The sequence below is a fragment of the Coffea arabica genome, chromosome 5e (genome assembly GCF_036785885.1).
Source record: "Coffea arabica cultivar ET-39 chromosome 5e, Coffea Arabica ET-39 HiFi, whole genome shotgun sequence".
Classification (NCBI taxonomy): Eukaryota; Viridiplantae; Streptophyta; class Magnoliopsida; order Gentianales; family Rubiaceae; genus Coffea; species Coffea arabica.
The window spans coordinates 8,990,604-9,006,431 of record NC_092318.1 but is presented as its reverse complement, the minus strand read 5'-3'; positions in this window follow the sequence as shown (position 1 = coordinate 9,006,431).

Genomic DNA, 15,828 nt, shown 5'->3' with positions numbered 1-15,828 from the left:
ACAATTAAAATATCAGAGCCCAGCGAACAGCAAAATGGCAACAGTACTTGAAGACATCTCTCAGTTACAGAGATTGTTTTGCATGTGCTCTTTTGTTTTGGATAGGGAAGAAAATATGATAGTCAGTAAAACACTGAGTGTTGATACTTTAAGCATTATTGTGGATGAGGAGCGACAGCTTCCTCAGAGTCTTTGAACACTAGTTTGTAGAGTTCCGATCGAGCCGTTGCTCGCACTTGTAATTTTTTACCATGAATGCAATGAAATCATCTAATCGTTTCGAAAAAAAAAAATCAAGCTAATCATTAAAGTCAATATAAAGTAGTTTCTTTCTCGTTTTTATATTTAATTATATTTATTTAGGGTTAAATGCACTTAACTCTCCTCAATTTTATCTGCAGTTGCACTTTATGCATTTGAACTCATTAAATAGGCATTTTGTCCCCGTACTTGATGTTTTAGAACAAAAATACTCTAACCATATTATGAGTTCAGGGGATAAAGTGCGATGCAAAGTAACATTGTGAGAGTTTTATAGCTATTTATAACTTTCCAAAGTTATAGTGACCTTCCGGTTATTACATTTCTTATTACATTCCTATTTAAAGATGGCAGCGGAGCAAATTTGAAATGGGAGGAGTACCCTTAACTGATCCGTTCTCCAAAAAACTCCCTAGCCCCCTCCCTATGCCCACTATCTCTCCCCCTTGCACCCTACTAGCTCCGGGGTGTCCCTATCTCGCACCCTACTAATAATGAACTTGCTAATAATTGTTCTACATTTTTTGCTCCAAAATTCAACATGAAATAAAGTTTAAAAATTATTTTGATCTTTTGAATTTATTTCTCTATATCTGATTTTATATAAAATCAATCAATTATCATACTTTTTTTATATATCTATAAACAACATCAAAATAGAAAAAATAAACTAACGTAACAAAATTATTGGTTAATGACAATAAATTAACTAGAAATATTGCATTAATTTATTACAAGAAAAATCATATTATTGATTTTAATATTACATACATATAGTTTTATTGTATTGTATATTTTTACGTTCTACATATCTAAATATATAATATTAAATTACTAGCAGGGAGCGGGATAGGGGTATTTTTCCCGTCCTCCCAACCCATTTAAAGCAGTAGGAGAAAGGTCTCCCCCGACCTTATTGGTCATGGATATCCGCCCTATTGTCATATTGAATCCTATTTTTAAATTGATAAAATCACAATTAACAATTGCTGAGAGCCTCTGGTGATGCACCGCATCTGTAGTTGTTACTTGTTAGGATTAATTAGGGATAATTTCAAACCTTGAGGTTTTTAACAATTTCATTTAGCTTCTTTGAGCTTTTGAAAATTACATATATCTTCTTTTTCATTTAAAATGATAATACTACCTTAAATGTTTTAATGACATTTCCTTGTTTGGTATGCTTATTCATTTTTTTTAATTTTTTTGCCAATAAAACTGTAGAATTACGACTATTCCCTCTAGTTTCCACTGTAACCAAATGTCAAATTAGTAATTTTTTTGATGAGTTAACTTATATGTAATCCAATGTTTTTACTGATTTTTTTTCTAATTTTTTGGTATTAAAATGAACAATAAATCAAAAAGAAATGGCCCAAAACTACTACAAAATTATGATTATCCCATTACTCAAAAAATTCATAAACTCTAAATGAATTATAACAACATTTTCTTTTCTATCTTATAAATCTAAATCCATAATAGAATACCATCAAAAGTATCCTATCATAGTGATAAAATTATCAAATAGTAGGTATGGACATGAAAAATTTGGTACCTTTTCCTTATAATTATATTAGATAATCTTATAATTGTATACAAAAATAAATTAAAACTCATTACACAAGCGCATATTTGGGTATTCATTTAAAAATTTGATCAAGTAAATATTATTTTAAGGTTTTGTTACTAATACTATCAAATCAAGGGAAGTAGGTGTAATTTTTCAAAACTCAGGGGAGTTCAATGAAATTGTCAGAAACCTCGGGGAGGTATCTGAAATTATCTCTATTAATTATTGGAGACTAGTTATAGGTTAAAGGGGGATAATGTAATTATTCTCTTCATTACTTCTGAGGTTGAAGTAGTTAACTAGCAGATTTGATAGTAGGAAACATTCGTAGATGTTCTTGGTACTATAGTTTTCTCTTTGATGTTTAAATATATTTGGAACTTTACAGTGAAAATCTTTATTAAATTTTTAGATTTGGAGTATCTATTATTATTCATATTTGTTTTACATGCATATGTTTGTTGTTAGACATGATTTCTGTTACTAGTGTAGATTTTAATATTTAATGAAATTTGAATTGTTTTATAAAAAAAAAATTATGAATCTAATCGTTAGAACAACTTCTGCTATAGTGTTCACAAAAATGTCCGTTCTTAAAAGCATTGCAAAAATTTTATTGTGATTTTTTCACTTTTAAAACAGTAAAATCACCGCAATGAGTTGTTTCCACTTTCCAGCCATTGAAATTGTGAACTTGGGGAAAATTCAACCACTCGAAGTCTGCAACTTATCCAGAGAAAACCCACTTCAAAATGCGGGGATCCAAAATTTGGACTATTAATTTCAGACTCCTCGCTTGAGGTTTTTAATATTTTAAAAATATTATTAACCTCCTTGAAACTCTAATTTTCTTGTAACCATTCAACTCAATTTAGAAAGAGACACAATAAAAAATGATTTCAGAAGAGAGAAGATTTTGTAATTTAACATGCCCCTTAACTATTTCTCACCAAAAACAAGATAAAATAAGCCAAATTACTTTTTTTTTTTACTGTATGCATGATCCAACTCATTCTTTTCACTTTCTAGTCTATTATTAGCTATAATCAACAAGAAATTTTCATCATCCGCTACTAAAAAATAATAGCTTTCGAAGTTTAACAAAAGAAAACTCTTTTCTCTTATCTTAAGATGTTGTTATTACCAGTGGCAGAGCCAAAAAAAAATCTTAATGGGAGCAAAATAACACTAAAATTTTTTATCTGCTCTTTTTCTAGTTTTTTAAGCAAAAAAAATAAAATTCACCAACAAGTACAAATGATACATATATTCCATGAAAAACATAAAAAGACAAACTCAAAATTATTAATGTAATAATAATTTTATTTCAAAAACAAACTAAACTATTTATAATTGTTCACGACGAGTTTTCATATTTTGATAACGGTTTACGACTTTCTCATTTTGAACTTCACGAAGTATATTTTTCTCAATATAAGTAACTAAACAATTATTCATCCAAGTGTCTCCCATTTTATTTTATAACCGATACTTCACTATATTCATAGGTGAAAAAGCCCTTTCTACTGTAACTGTAGCAACAGACAAAATCAAAGCCAACTTTAAGAGCATATAAACCAATGGATACACAATATCTCTCTTAGTCTCCACCAACCTTTGAGCTAGATCAGAGATTTTTCTTAAATCGAGAAATTCCTTAGCTGATTTCAAGTCATTAATATAAGTATCCAATTCAGTGTCAAGTGCAAGAATATCCAACTTAGAATATCCAATTCAGTGTGGGACGGTAGATGGGATGTGCTTATGAGCAAAGTTCGGTGTGGATAGATTTGTGGCTCTGTTGGGGGGAAAATGGGAAATCAGAGGAGTAATAAATGATGGAGAAAAGGGAAATTGGGAAGTGGGGACAAAGGAAGTAAATGATGGATTAAAAAAGAGAGACCGTCGGTTGTGGGGGGAAAATTGGGGACAGAGGAGGAAAGGGAATTTGGGGAGTGGGGGCACACTCAAAATTACGTTAAAATTGTATAAATATTATAAGAATTTAAGGGAGGCAGTGGGGGCCCGACGTCCCGTGCCCCCAATGCCCCCACCTTAAATCCGTCCCTAGTTATTACCACAATTTTGAGAGGAATTAGACCCCGCCTTCAAGCCTCTCAAACCCCTAGTTTTAACTTTTTGACCAGTATCTCTGTCCAAGCAAGCTTCTCATGTCTTACTCCTATTATTTGTCAAGCATATCAATTAAAAAAAAGGGTGCCTAGTATTTGGCACTCGTTTCAATTAGGCGCCCTTTTCAATGATAAATTGGTTATGTTTTCAGATTTCAAATTAGGATGTTGCTGCGGTATGTTTAGATGTCAAAACAAAGGTGTGGAAAGTTAAGGGAAAAGACATTCAAGCATTTGTGGCCACAAACGGTAGGGGAAGTGTGTTGGCTGGGCACGTGGAAAGGGCTTTTGTGACGTGCAACTGGAAGAGCTATTGGGCGTTGAAGGGGACTCCAACCGCGCATGTGAAATGTGGAGGGGGCGAAATTAAGCAACTGGCAAAGTGAGGGTTTGTACGTGAAAGTACGGCAGGGAAAAAAGGCGCGAAGCTTATTGGATAAGCTAAACAGTGTAGGCGTATTAGAAAGGATGAAGCGCCAAAACCGGAGCAGGAGGAATAGCAGAAGATAGGGATTTGTTATGGAGCTGGCGGTCGAAATAGATGCTTCGGATATGCAGTGGGATAGTGAAGGAGAAAGCGAAAATATAGTATCGCTGATGCATGAGAGTGGAACACCTTCGAATTATAAAAGTTGCAGCAGTGAAAGGAAGGCCATTCGTCGGACGGCGGAAACAATGGTAAGCCACTCAACTCATTCCGTGAAGAATATGGTGGATTGGCTCTCGGATGAGCAGCGGCAGGCTGTCAGAGAGTTTGGATTCGGGTCAATTTTGAATGTGAAGGGAGTAAAGGTTGATGAAGAGATGTTGAACTGGTTGGTGGATAACTTTGATGTAGATTGGAGGACACTGAACGTTCATGGGTACTGTCTACAGGTGATAGCCGAGGATGTGGAATGTGTATTTGGCTTGAGCAGCAGTGGGAAAGATATTGAAAGCGAAAAGCGAAGGCAAGAGATGGATACAGAGTTGGAAAGAGAATTCAATATCAGAATAAATAGCGGTGAAATTGTAGTGGAGGAATTGAGGCACAGTATATGTAGTTTGCATAACGAAGGCTTAGAATTCAAAGTGAAGTTCGTACTGTTTGTTGTTGGTAGGTTGTTAGCACCAAGTTTGGATGACACAGTGAGCCGGGATCTGGTGGCTGTTGTGGCTACAGAGGAGAATATGGAAAATTTGAATTGGTCGAAATTCATACTAGACAATTTGGTGAAGAGCATCCGTGATAGAGACGGCAACGGAATAGCGGGATGTGCACTTTTCTTGATGGTATAAGAAAGACGCACCATTTTGTATTAGAGATAGGAATTGCTGGAATAATGAAATTAAACTTTGATATAAAGGACCTGTAAATGATGGTAGGCATGTTTGTCCGTGCAGATTTACTATCTGGAACGATTCTATATCAAGGATGAGGACGAGTTTCGCAAGTTCCAGCCGAGAGGGCCGAGGCTAAGATTTTGGGAAAGGTACAAGATTAATGAAAGTGTGCGAATATTGAGGAGGAATCACATATTTGAGAGGGAACAGGTAATGTAAAATCCTTTCGTGTGAATTGTTGTTGAAATTGCAATCTGCATTTTGTGACGTTACTAGTAGTACAAAACTGAAGGCTTGTAGTGACAAGGCAATGTGCAGTTTTACAATAACATAAGCTATAGAGAAGACATTGATAGAAGACTGATTGAAATTGAATGTGGTAATAAAGATGTGAAGGATAGTATTGGTAGAATGGAAGCAATGATTGAATATCGTTTTGAAAGGCTGAGGAGCATGTATGAAAGTGGAAGGGTGTGCAAAACAAACCGGGCACTTGGTGTGGAGGGTGGGCAGAAGGACGATTGGCGTGGTAATGTTAAAAGAGGAAGTGAGTTACATAAAATTAGTCCTACAACGCCAGATGTTAGGTCCAAAAGCAGGAGTGAAAATGATAGAGTAACTACGAATAGTACTGTAATGGGTGAAAAGAGTGCATCGAAAATTACAAAGTGGAGGAGTAGAAAGAGACTAAGGATGGACAATACAGAGAAGCCTGTGTGGGAAGACAAACAAAACAGAAGACAAGGTAAAAGAATAAAGGTATGCATTGGTTTGTGGCAAGGTATTTCGTAGCATTAGAAAAGTAAAGTATAAATTGTAGTTTTATGTACAGATGGATAGCAGTGGGATGAACGAGCGTCAAACGAAGATGGTTGCTTTATTGGCAAATGTGAGTATTCCAACGTTCCAGAATTACTAAAGTATGGGAAAATATAGACAATGAAAGATGACATATTTTTGTGGTAGCAGGAAACGAGGCTGGCATCTATCGGCGAAAAATTGAGTGAGGGAAGAGCAAAAATACTGAAATTCTTGTTTGACACTCAGCTGTCGCAAGGGTATGTACTGGATCATGGATTTGTTAAATCAACAGTTCTATTTTGTTTTATCTTTTATTTGAAATTGCAATGGCAAAGGGGATAGAAAAGTATTTGCAATTATAAGGTTGACTAAATATGTAGTATGATTATCTCTATAGGGGAGAGGGCATAGGAACGAAAATCTTGGAAGCAGTTAAAATTGGTTTACAAGTGAGCATAAAACTTACAATTTATTTATGTGCTATCAATCATGCCTGCTTATATAAAAAGCAAGGGTAGGTAACATGCTTGCATATAGAATAAAAGGTGAGTATTCCAGAAGTTTGAGAATGGAACTACAATGATAACTCAATGACCCTTATGGTGAGTACATAACCGCCTTAGGCTAACTCAATGATCCTAAGAACCGATTGAGTCATTGAAACCGTGATTGCTGGTTGTATTAGTGAGGAAGAGCGAACCTAAAGCTGATATCAAGTTTGTAGATTATGAAACCGTAATACACATAGGAAAAAGATTAATGTACCCTGTTGTAATGATAGGGAAGTATTGGTGTCAATTAAGGGGCAGACAGCAAGTCGGGATGCAATGGGGTCCTTGCTTCCTGAAAAACCCATGGCATGTGATGTGAGTAATCAAGGGATTGAAATTGGGTGGTGTTATGTGGACTGTTTCATGGAGGACGAAGTGATGTGACTTGAGTTTGGTGCAGATAATAAATTACTATTGTGCGATGAAAACAGCAAGGCAGCAAAGGCATGCTGTAGATCAGTCAATTCGATGGTGGTTCATGCCAACTTGGTTTCAGGTACAAGTGTTCGGCCAAAGTTGGGGGGTGTGAGTTCGTACATTCATATTAAAATGTCATATTTTACTGTCGTGTTGTAGCAAGAGATTTTGGAGTTCAACAAATCAGCAGACGAGCTCTACTCTACATATTTACAGGAATGTAAAGTAGGAGATAATATAAAAAAGTGTGAGAAGGTACGAGAAGCTGCCCTATTATGTAGCATAATGGAATAGATATAGATTCCCATGATGATGACTAATTAACCGCTGCTATGCTTCAAATATTCGTGCCAATGTGGCACAATGAGCATTGGTATATGTGTGTGGTGGACATGGCAAGCGAAGAAGTATTAATTTATGATTCAATGAGAGGACACGAGCAAACGGATTTGAATAGGCGCAGCTCCGTGGAGACAATGGTAAACTAAGTTGGTTTGTCAAACATTTCATGAACACGACCATCACCTTTACAATTGGTGGCAGTAAACTTAAAATTGCATATGTTTTTCTTGTATGGCCCTCAGATTGAAAGGTTGGAAGCAGCGTTGATTTATGGTTTGGAGGGGCAGTATTCGTCATGCCTTTGGCTGTACAAAATAAAAGTTGCAGCCACATGTCCACAGCAACAAAATGCGTAAGTTGCATGTGCATAGGTTTGGAAGTTTTTTCCATAATTCAGCAACGGTTGTGTCTAAATTTGTGGTTATGGTTTGTAATGCAGGTGGGATTGTGGGTTATTCATGCTGAAGTACATGGATATGTTATCAAGTGGAATTGGAAGCTGGAAATGGAATCAGGTAAGGAAAAAGGAATGGCGTCGTGTGCTGTAACAGTAAGTACGTTTGCTTGCTTTGGTTGCGAACGATGGAGATAGTAACAAATTTATCGGTGCAGTACAATTCGGAGCAGGAGCGGCGCAAAGTAGCACTGTCTTTGGTTCTGGATGATGCCAACGTTGTCCGTCATCAAATTATGCGGAAAGCGAACATGCACAGGAGGTTGGAGATGAATAAAGTTGAGGTTGGATGAAGATGGCAAGATAGAGAGACAAAGTAGCGGCATTTTGTGGAAAGGGGCATGTAATAGGGGCTATCATACTCGGATGCACGTCGTCGTAGCCCAAAATGTAGAAGACGGAGACAGAGAGTCCAAAAGCTGTCATAGTAAGGCAAGCGGTTTGTGTGTATCTATGAGTTTCATTAGAGGAAGGGAAAGCAAAGTTCAACCGAGCAAACTCGCCGGCGGTGGTGTGGGGAGACCTTGCCATGGGGATAACGAGTGCCACAATCTTCATGTGGTCGAGAGTTAAGAGAAGATTTGTGGTTGGTTATGACTAGCGTACAGTGATCCATGGTATGCACTCATTAGAAATAAATGAAAAAAGATTGAAATATTTGATTTGTGGTAATTAATAATTAACGCGTTTAAATTTATGTTTCGCGAGAGTTTATGAATTAGGTGTGTTGACGTATTCGAAACAATTTGTCTTAAAACGGAGTTTAAACCTGCAATAGGTTAGTTTCTTGCTTTGCATTCTATGCTAACGGGTAAATGGCACTCAAGTATAATATCGATCCGATTTTATCGAACAAATAAATTAGCCATACATAGTTGGCATTTTATTGCAAACCGTGTTGAATTAAATTTTATCCGATAAGTGAATTTGTAAGTATGGGATATTGGTACTCTGTTGTCATAGTGGAGAAAATCCATAAAGAGCTGGTGTTTTATTAGAAAAGGGGTTTAATTTACATTTAGCCGATAAATGAATATTTTTTTAACGGAAAATGGTTACCTTGTACTTATAACGGAGAAAGCCATAAAGAGCTGCTCTTTTATTCGACAACGGGTTTAAGTACATTTCATCCGGTAAATACATTTGTTTTTAAGGCACCTGGATACTTTGTCAGTGTAACACGGTCGCAAGCCATAAAGAGCTGATCTTTATTCAACAACAGCTTTAACTATATTTCATCCGATAAATACATTTGTATTTGATGCACGTTGGAGACTGTGTCAGTTTAACGGAAGAAAGCCTTAAAGAGCTACTCTTTTATGAACAACGGGTCTATTTTTTTGCTTTTCGATAAATGAATTTGTATTTGAGGAACTTGGGTACTGGAGACTGTATGAAGGAAGAAAGGCATAAAGATGTTGACTTTTATAACACAACGCCTTTAACTATATTTTGTCTGATACAAAAATTTATTATTCCCACTATATCCTAAAATAAATTTCTAAATGCACTGCAAAGCTTTCTCGGTGGCCCTGTGTCATGTACTTTCTTAACTTCCAGCAAGTTGAGAAATCAGAAAACTGGGCTTTCTTCCGTCCGTTCTTCACCCATAATTCACCAATAACTAATATTTTTCCGTTCTTCACCTATAATTCACCCGTAATTCTCTTGTTCCGTTCTTCACCCATAACTAATATTTTATATAATTATAATTATATAATTTATTAATATTATATACACATATATATTATACGGGATAATTTCACAAACCTCCCCTGAATTAACGTATGAAAAAATGGGAAACTGGATAATTTATGGAGAAAAGCCATAAAGAGCTGGTGTTTAATTAGAGAATTGATTTATTTTTATTTTATTCGATAAATAAATTTTTTTATGGAAAAGGGTACTCTGTTTTTATAATGGAGAAAAGCCATAAACAGTTGGGGTTTTATTAGAAAACGAGTTTTTATATATTTTATCCGATAAATAAATCTATTAATGGAAAAATGGATGCTTTGTTCTTATAATGGAGGAAGGTCATAAAGAGCTGGTCTTTTATGGGAAAGTGATACATTACGGAAGTGACCGCGATTTTGTTTATGAAATTATCCCAAAAAATTTAGAATTAGTTTATTTATTTATTTAAATAATTATAATATATATTTATATAATACATTATATAATTGTACTAATATTTTATAATTATAGAGAATATTATATATTAATTAGTATAATTTTTAGTATATATTAGTATATTTATAATAACAAATATAAGTATAATTATATAATATATTATTACCACATACACATATATATTATAAATATATGCACATATAATATACATTTATAAATATATATGTGGAATCTCAATGAGCTGAAGGTTAATATTTGAGTAAAATTGGGCAAATAGCTCAAGATGCAAGAAAAAAATAGCAACTTATTATTTGGAAACGCAATTTATTATTATTCACCTTGTAGGAATGCATATGCAATTGTTTTAGAAATTTGTCTTGCTCAAATATTCTATTTATTGGAACAAGAAAACTAATCTTTGGACTTTGATTTAAAAATTGAAAGGGCAAATATGTAAAGTTGCATTCTCATAATATTCTTTCTTTCCATATCTCTCCAACTCTCAAATAAGGGAAAGATGTTTGTTTTCTTTTCTTTCGTTGAACTCCCAAACGAAACATGCATCTTTTCCTTTCTTTTCTAAGTTATCTCTTCTTTTGTCTTCTCTTCCTTCGTAAACTCCCAAAGTAAGCCTAAAGCCGATATCTAAATTTTTGTTTAAGAGAAAGGGGTATTTAACCGTACATTCAGAAACCTAGTGCTCGCATGTAACGGGGTAAAACAAGTTAAGAACCCTGTTGACTGTAGATACTGGTGGTCGTGATGAAGCTATCAATATTGCATTCGTGTGAATTTAACAAAATTCTGCTGTTCTACGCAAACCAGACAGTGAAAAGCTATGGAAGTGGGTGTAATGAACAATAATTTCATGTTAACAATCAATTGAACACCAAACCAAGAGCACCACCACAGCAGTCTTGCTCTGTTACAAATTGCTTCCATACCTTGCATGTGTCTCTATACCCATGACATATTTACAAGAATATAATAGCAGTATTTGCTGCAGGAATCATAGAATCCAGCCAATTACATTTTCTGCATGAAACCGTTCAACAATAAACGCATCGCTTGCACTGTCTACACAAACACGACTCTGGGCAAACCACGAACTTCCCATGAAGTTTCTCCTGTTTCAATATTCCAATAATAGACTGAACCATTTTCTTCATGCAAGACAACCTTCCAGCCTGAAGTCACATCCCCAACAAGGAGTATGTCCAAGCTGCTGGGTATGTTACCTGTTCTGTCAAACCATTTGCATGATGGAAAACATCTGTGCCTGCGTCATGTGCATCCCTTCAATAACGTATTCCAATTTGTCCAACGAATGCATCAATACTGGCCCACAAAAGTATTGTAAGTTCTCCAAACCTGTCAGCAGCATAGACATCCCCATTCAAAAGTGAGGCAATCTTAAGCTCCTAGTCCAGCAGCTAATTTTCACTATCCAATGACATATTCAACCAGGGGTTAGCTAAAGGAATACATTACTCATACAGACTTCGTGTTGGTTAACAAATTCCATTGCTGGACTTTATTTTGGTACAGACGCAAAGCAAGGAGCCTAGCTCAATTAATGTCAATCATTGCTCCCTGACCAACTGTTAGTATTGTGCGTATCCGAGAGGTTAACCAGACGGACAGATTTAGTGAGTGACATTTAGATCCTTAATGTTTAGACGAGAAGTTGCCAACAAACAATTACAATGAAAACAGGCTAAACTTACTACATGCCAATGTTTGTTGCAGGAGTATATGGCTGACGCATCCTGCATTTGACAACAATTATAGCCATTATCTGATAATTTTTTCTCATGTGCATTCGGGACCCTGCAGACAACATACGTCATTCCCAACTTCGACATTTTTAGAATTTGCATAAAAAAACTCAGCGACGGCCCTTTGCAAACAAAAACAGAAATAGGCGAAGAAAGTAGTACCAACATATATGAATTAGATAGGCCCAATGTCTCACTAAAGCATAACAGTTTTGCTTGTGTGTCCCATCAAAAGAGAGGTTCTCTCCGTCCAATGGTTTGGAGAAGCTTCCGTACAGTGAAAGGTCCATAAACTGATCTTTCTCGTGCTTTCAAACTTTCCTTTTTTTCTTGCTCTGTGCAGATGATCAGACGCAATTTTAGCTATCATAATGAGGTGTTGAACTATTGTGAACATATTCCTGAACATGAATGCAATGGATACCTCCAGAGAATATCTGTTTGGGGCTTCCCGTTTGCGCGTCACTTGCTTTGCTGTGTTCTGCAGTCCAAACTTGCTGACAACATTAACATAAAAGTTCCAATCCACACTGCCTTCTGTTACGGGTGATTGTCCAAAACGATTTCGCTTAATGAAATCTTGTACATTATCAGCACTGCCCAATTTCTTCAGGTGTCGTACAAAATCTCCTTCAGGATCTGCAAATAAGTTTTGTGTCAGACTAGCTGAACACCCTGTGCTTACCGTAGCAAAAGCCACATTTCAAAGCATCACGAACTGCGTCTTACCCAAATAATTGTCTTGTACAGTGTAACATGTATAAGAGGTGGGGAAGATGGCATTGTACGGCTGAAGAATGAGTAATATGGAAACAGTTAGCCCTGATCATGTTATTTGTGCATACCGGAACATATACAACATAACGATCAGTGGGTATGGTGCACTTACAGAATTAAAGAATGATTTATACGGAGAATCATCGACTAATATAGTGTTAGAGCTGTTGTACGACTTATATTCTCCTCACACGTGTTTCAGGTCCTTAAACATCACCGTTTTGTCTGGATTTTCCCTAAGGCTGGTTTGTGTCATAGTGTACCGCGACTGATCCTGCACAATATTGATTGTTCCCGACTGTCATTTATCAGAAGTCTTACACACAGACTGACTACACATAATCGAAGTAATTTGTGAATGACATCTCACCCAAACAAATAACAGTCTCTGCTCCAAACGTTCATTCATTTTTTTGGATAGACTGTCCAACACTGGTTGAATATTGTGGCTGCAGAAAACACAAATGTCTTGAATTCCAATGATAACAGAAAAACTTGTATTGAAGTTTCAGTTAATGAAGTAATTCAAATATAGGTTGGCGGATACCTTAGCTTTGATGACCAAACAGCCACCTCAAAATATGGCAGACAGACCTTCAAAAATTCAAAGCAATGTGGTCTGAAGTTAAAGTCCCGATTTCTGGTCATCCTTGTAAATGCACTGCCCAGAAGCACTCTATTCAAATCAAGAATAAGAAGCTTCTTCTTTGAATCATTGGCGGACGCAAGTTCTGGCGGGCTTTTTGTTACCCTTGTACCTTCGACTGGGGAAAAATTGAAGGCATACAGCATTTCAGCACATGGATTTTGCATGTGAGATCCAATTTGAATGTCATAATGCGAAATCAAACAAGAGGAATTGGAAAGTATAAAGCAAAGTTCTGGGTCAAGAATTTATTACAATGTCGTGAGCAGCAGCCCTGCAATAATGGAATAGCGGGAGTAGAAAAGCAATTTGTGAATGCGATGGTCACGAGGAGATGCATCGGAACAGAGGTACATACACTTTTTATGATTTCCTTTATACAATGATTAATTTCGTACCAATAATTTGCTACAACCCTAAAGAATTTAAAATTTAATATTGCCTTCATATGCAACGAACCAATTACAGTAAAGGCGAGACATAATGTACCGTTCCCTGTTTCGTGATGCCCCACATCCTTGGTAGCATCATCTTGCAAATCTCCTCTGGTTACAGCCTCATGTGCCTGTTTATTTTCTATCAGGAAAGCAGCATAAGCGAACGGGTCCGCAAGTTTCCCCAAAGCGATCTCCCAAGCAATAAATTTTCTAGTAATGACAACATCAAGCTATACATACATTCAGAAACAATGTCAGACGCAATAAAGTGAGCTTGCCACAAGGGGTTGTCCATTTGTGCACTTACAAATTGTGGCCGACACCCCTTTGCCCAACATTGCACAAACTTCAAGGTAAAAACCCCGCAACTTGCCGCGTCTGTCTGTTTTAGTTTGTATTTTACAAGAATAAATGTCCAGGGTTGATTTTCGTGGAAAATTTCCATCAAAATCCATTCCTAAAAAGGAAATAAATACAGCAAGTATCGAATGTTAGAAATATGTTATCTTCTTCGGAAATGAAGCTAAGGTACGATTTTGAAGTTTACTCACCACAGATTGTATCAAACCTTGGTAGAAGGTTTTGTAATTGTCCATAGAATCAACAATGTACACTTCTTTGTCCTTGACATGTGCAATCATGAGCAACCAATGATTTGACTAAATGATTGGGAAAAAAATCTGCAATCGCATATAACAAGCAATGTCGAATGTGTTAAAAGCTAAGATATATTAGGCTGAATCCAATTCCACTAACATGCAGCTGCTACTTATAGTGTATAAGAATGTTAAGGCGAGAATGATAGCTAATGTTTACCTTTTCAGGATTTGTCATGGAGTCGTCATTGCTTTGATCAACGAATGGCTTTTTGGTTGCGGGAGATATGTATGGATAGTCTAACACGCATTTCAGCTACAACGAAGTGATTGATAAGCAAGTATTAGGTCCACATTTTGCAAGGCACAACAGCACATACAATAATTTTCCTTACGTACCCAAAACATAGGATTGAAGAAAACAAATTACTTATATTCTTTCTGAAGTAAGTGAAGGTACTGGGTCACAACCTTCACAGAATGGAACAAATTCAAACATTCAATAAGAGTGGAAATACAAAGCGAGATCAGTGAACAAGGTAGGCCTGTGCAATCGCATAAAAAACTTACTTTGTCACTGAGACATGTCTCCTGAAGCATCACTTGCTCCAGTTCTTCTCTTGTAATATCAAAGAGATGCTGCCTATCTAGTATACTGACACAGCTGTGAACAATGATTGACATGATTACAATAATCAGATGAAAGCGAGATCATTGTTAGCCATTGACAGTATCGATACTTTAACATACATCTGCGGGACGAGTTCTCTGACATGAAAGCATACGGCTTCTTTCAATTCATCAGGTGCTATGTCGGAAGCTTGTGGTAGACACTGGACAATAAAGGTATTAGCATGTATAAAGGGGATTACAGGAAAGCGCAAGAGCATGTCTTACATCTCGTAGAAATGGCAATATCTCAAATCCACAGTCCTTCACTTCGATGGCACCAACCCTTTGTAAAATTTGTGTCACTTTATCCACAACCTAGTCATACAAATATTGGGTTATGCTCCTGTGTTGCCATCGAGAAGAAGAAACAAAAAGGAGTAAAATAACATTGTCACATACAGTTGCCCCTTTTCTGGTTTGTTCAGATAGTATGACAACATCTTCAAGGTGTGCCTTTTCCCCCACAACTGGCCGGACCTCGACCCCAGCACACTTCCCCCCCTTATCCATCTCTTTTATTTCTTCAACTTTTCTATTCGTGTCCCCAGTCTGACCAATGACAGCATCAGAGGTATAGGATTTCTTCCACATCCAACCACCATCTTCAGATTTGAATGCCAATTTTTTGAAATACGATACTCCCATTTTTTGGCCATAAAATCCTTTGTCAACATGGTCAGCCAAGAATGGCACATTAAAGCGCCTAAAGAGCCTGGTCAGCAACATACCAAAAAGGAGATGTGTTCTCTTATTCTCCCTGCTCTTAATCTTCCTAATCCTGTTGAGCATTGTTGCAATGATCAAATTGCCTATGTTGACGGGTTGTTTGTGTAACATATGCCACAATATAACTCTTTCTAATGCACTAATGGAAGTGATACTTCCAGCTTTAGATACAATGTTATGAGTTATTATCAGATGTAACAGCCGTGGCA